This window comes from Staurois parvus, unplaced genomic scaffold (assembly GCF_062004578.1).
Source record: "Staurois parvus isolate SC_StPar_1 unplaced genomic scaffold, SC_StPar_1.0 ptg000985l, whole genome shotgun sequence".
NCBI lineage: Eukaryota > Metazoa > Chordata > Amphibia > Anura > Ranidae > Staurois > Staurois parvus.
The window spans coordinates 3245465-3250258 of NW_028318781.1; the positions used below are offsets into that span (position 1 = coordinate 3245465).

Genomic DNA, 4794 nt, shown 5'->3' on the forward strand with positions numbered 1-4794 from the left:
GCTCTGGCGTTTTGTTTCCAGATCATACTGGAAACCACATGGGCTAGATTTACTGGTGCACTCAGAATCTAGCGCAGTTGTCCATGGTAGCCAATCAGCTTCTAACATCAGCTTGTTCAATTAAGCTTTGACAATAAAACCTGGAAACTGGTTGGTTTCTATGCAGAGTTGCACCAGATTTTGCACTTTCAGTTTTAGTAAATAACCCCCCATCAAACACCTCTGCATTCTTCAAAAGAGCGGATTACATTTTAGGACGATCTTCTTTTAAGATTCGAGGTGCCATCTTTGTGGAAATCCTTCTCATTCCCAAGTCCTCAGTTACAATCTGCCACACTGTTTCCCTTTTCATGTTCAATTCTTCTGCCATCATTCGCACACTCAGTCTTTGATCTAAGCATATGAGGGTTAGCACTCTGTCTACGTTTGCATCTGTCCTTTGCATTTTTGGCTGCCCACTTGTGTCATCGTGGACATCTTCCCATTTCTCCTTAAACCGCCTAAGCCATTCAGAAACACTTATGGAATCTTCAACATAAGCCTGTTTTAAAAGAGCTAAAGTTTCACTTGCACTTTTGCCGATTTTGGAGCAAACTTTGATGTTAATCTACTACTCCAGACTCCTGTCACTCATTTTCCACCAATAGCACAATGCACGCATGTGTCATTTCTTCTACTCCTTCATGAAGACTGAGTCAACTGGTCTGCATCCCAGGTGAGTGCAAGTTAGAACATCTCAGAACACGCTCGAGTGCAAAGGTCTGTGGGCATTCCAAGAATTAAATTGTCACACCTCGTACAGTCAGTAGCTGCCTTTAAAGTGTAATGCATCTTTGGGGCTGTTACACCTAGGTTAAGTTTAGATGTGCAGAAGACCACCATGTTGCAACCATGCGCATTACATGCAGTTGCAGGGCAATTGTGTCGAAGGACCATTTACCTGAATGTGAATTAGCACTCATTCCTGTGATGATGGGGGAGCACTCAAAGAATTATCCATCTTAGCTTATATGCAGGAAGACGAGGCTAGCTCAGAAGGCTACTTTCTGGGCAGGCTTTGCAGAAACTGTACTTTACATACTGGTGTATAAATTCAAATTAAGCTCATCCTTGTGATTTGCAAACTACTGTGGCCCCTTGACTGCACTGTTAATGTTATTAAAAGGTGAATAAATATTTGTACAGCAAGGGGAATTTTTAATGTGGACTTAAAAAGATGTACTGTGGTCATCAAGGCATTAACCTCCCTGGCTGTATTCCAGTACCAAAAGCGGTAACCCCGAGCTACACTCAGGATTACACTGCAGCGTTGCTCTGGGATCCCTGTTTCACTTACCTTGTCCCGCGCTCCCGCAATGTCCCCCCTGCAGCGTCCCTGACCATCTCCTCTGGCCGATTCCGGCATCTGTCTTCTGGGTTCCGTTCCCTGTGACGTCAGGGCATACGGGGACGGGACCGGCAGGAAATTTAAAAATGTTAAAAAGTGACATTCACTAAATACACTAAAATCCCATAGTAAAACATTACTGTATCAAACCATTTCACATACATTTTGTCCCGAGTGCTTTGTCCTGTGCCCTGCCTGCATTTTTACTGTTCTTTCTGCCTGGAAACTGAGAAAAGTCCATGGTGTCCAAAAAGCGTCCCTATGGGGTTTATTTACTAAAGCTGGAAAGTCCAAAATCAGACTCCCTTCTGCATAGAAACCAATCAGCTTCTAACCTCAGCTTGTTCAATGAAGCTTTGGCAATGAAACCTGGAAGCTGATTGGTTTCTATGCAGAAGTGAATCTGATTTTGCACTCTCCAGCTTTAGTAAATAAACCCCTTTATGTCAGAAGTGGTTTTAGACCGGCTAGAGAACAGCGATAGTAAATCAGAACCACTTGCAGAATTGAGTGATAATGATTTGTGGGGAAATTCGTCATCAGACACTGAAAATGATTTTGCGACTAAGCTCAGTGATGTGCGAACTTGGTGCTCTATTTCAAAATTCAGTGTTTTTGGTTTGATTACATTATTGAATTAAATTTATTAGTGCTATATTATTATTTTTTTATGATTTTTTATTATAGTAGAATTTATGATTTCGTGTTTTAATTTTTATCATACCCGGGATGTTTACTAGACTCTTGTTCGGACAGATTTCAGTGAGTTATTCCTAAAAATTACAGGCCTACAATAAAAAAACAACATATTTCCATGCAAAAAATGTACCGCTTTGAGCACAGAAATATTGACATAATCATACCGCTAGGAAGGTTAATGTCAGATCTAAAGGTTTAAAGAATATAGCAATATAGGAGGTTAATGTCATATCAATACCCAGGTAGGAGTATCATAGCATAAGACTAGAATTTTCATTTTAATTTTATCATTTTAGAATTTTCATTTATCAAAGTATCACTAGTAAGACATTTCTTTTTATCCCCCTTACCAATAACATCACCACCTGTCACTTTCTTGTGTGGTTTTGAGTCTGATTTGTTTTTGTAAAACAGCACAGACAGAACTTTTAACTGGTAAATGAGATCCAAAGTAATTAAGCACAGTGGAAAGTGTGGGTGGAGGACTATGGAAAGTAAGATTAAAAAATGGAGTTTTCCTTTAACAGGTAATGCAGAGCAACTGACCCCAGCCTGGTACAGGCTTTGCACATGGTCTATGTCTTACAGCAGCCGTACTTATTCATCCCTGGCAGCTTTGAACTCAGTTCCTGTTGGCTGGGGAGACCTGACTAATGCAGAGTTTATGCAGTACAGAAGCTGTGGTTATTCCTTGTACCGCTCACCACAGGTGTCCTGGAAGCCGTGGTTATTTGATGTATCAGGGGAAATTCTGCTGTCCTGATTTCATTTTTCCGAAGCCTTCACAGGCCTGTTGACATCTTACTGACTAATGTTCAATATTATTGTTATTCCTTTTAATCATTGCTTTCTTATGGTCGATGGAAAGAAAAAACAGATGCCACTTATTGCTTAATGCTGTAAAAATATATAGGTACTGTACTGCATTTATGAACTTAATGCGGGGTAATGACTGCATCCCTATATAGTGAAAACTCCAGAATTCAACAAAAGTGTTAACATTAACGGGAACCTGAACTCTATTTTATAGTTTTGCCTTTGCTGGACAAAAATTCCATATACTGAAGCTTTCCAGTCCTTTGATGTCGTGGCTGCATTAGTTTGCTTTATTTCAGGCTGTTTTTTCCTTTATGTTCACCAGCAACATACTTTCCATGCTAGGGTGACAATACTCGTTCACCATACTGTATTTATGGAGATGCAACATTGTCACCCAAGGTGAAGAAGTGTTTTAGGACTGTCGAACTTCCCCTTCTTCCCCATAACATAGATGAGAGGTGTTCTGCAGTTACAGAAAAAGCGAGGAACAATACTAACCAGTACTTGTCTGCAGAGGCGGGATCAAGAGAAGTCTTTTTTTAAACTTTACATCAACTTTAAGAAACAATAAAAAGGTGAACTAACACCCTACACCTTTCATCCCCCCCCCCCCCTTCTCGGGTTCACTTACTTCCATGGGTGATAGAGTTTCACCGTCCATGCAGCTCGATGCAATGGGCCCAGGGTTTTGTAAACTGCACTGTTCTTCCTCTTCTTTCCCCAGGGATGCCATGGCAGATCAAACTGGTTCTGATTGGTCAGTGCAGTCAAGTGCTGGTGTTGAACAATAAGAACTGCTCAGGTCCATCCTGGCATTCCTGAGGAAAGAAGAAGAACCATACATTTTCAAACTCAAGGACCATTGCATCAGGCTGTGTGGACAGTGAAACTATATAACCCATGGTGGTAAGTGCAGTGGGAACTAAGGGCTTGAGGAGCGTGTAGGGTGTTCACCTTTTCCTTTTTTCTGAAATGGGGAACTAACCATTTAAACTAAGTTATGTGTGTATTGTTAAAAGAAAAGTATGGCCAAAACTCTTTTGGCCATTTTTCTCTTGTAGGTCACAGGAATGCACTTACTTTTGCTCTCCTGTGACCCAGAAACAGCTGCTAATGTCACAGAACCTCTCCAGACTGGAGGGTTTCTGACAATAATACCGGGATCCACCTAAATGCCCTATAGGCAACTGGCTCAGCCTCTCAGCGCACCATTAAGAGCCTGAGCCAGCTACTTCAACCCCCTCTCCTGCCTAGCACTCTAATGAGCACTGGAGGGACAGAGCATAGAGCAGTGCCTAACAGTCACCACTCTCTGCTCAGAGTTGACCAGAGAACTGAGTGATCAGTGGTCATGTGAATGCCCAGTTCTTGTGCTTGGAGCTGGTGGGGGACAGCTTGCCGCATCGGACTGATGTTGCAGCAGATGAGTATGTATGTATGTTTGTTTTTTTATGTTCCCACACTTCTCCCTTAATGACATAGTCTGCCTATGGCAAAAATGTAATAAATGTACCCATGTTAATATAATAAAAAGTGTAAATGTTTTAAATGTTTGCATTGAAGGCTTTTGCATTGTTTAGCCAAGCCCCCAATCCGAACGGATGTACAAACCTTCTATTATGAGGCTGGAAGAAGTAAACAATAAACTACAAGTGATGTCACTGCACTTGTGCCGCAACAATCTGTGAGTGCGCCTGCTGTGGTGGCTGATGGAACTTAGTCTTCTCATTCACAGATCCTTGTGAAGGGATGAGGCTTGGAGGGAGCAGCACCCCACAAAGCAGAAAAGTGTGAGGGGTCAGGGATTGAGGAATGCAACCATGTTTTATGTTACACCCTAAATATGGGTACAGCATGAAACGTGCTCCTAAAGGTGAACTATGCCTGTA

General features: G+C 41.7%; 1 pseudogene; it reads right to left on the reverse strand.

The window, feature by feature from the left end:
• Positions 1 to 244: 244 nt before the first annotated feature.
• Positions 245 to 3638, reverse strand: LOC149441438 (protein GVQW3 pseudogene; annotated as a pseudogene).
• Positions 3639 to 4794: the final 1156 nt, after the last annotated feature.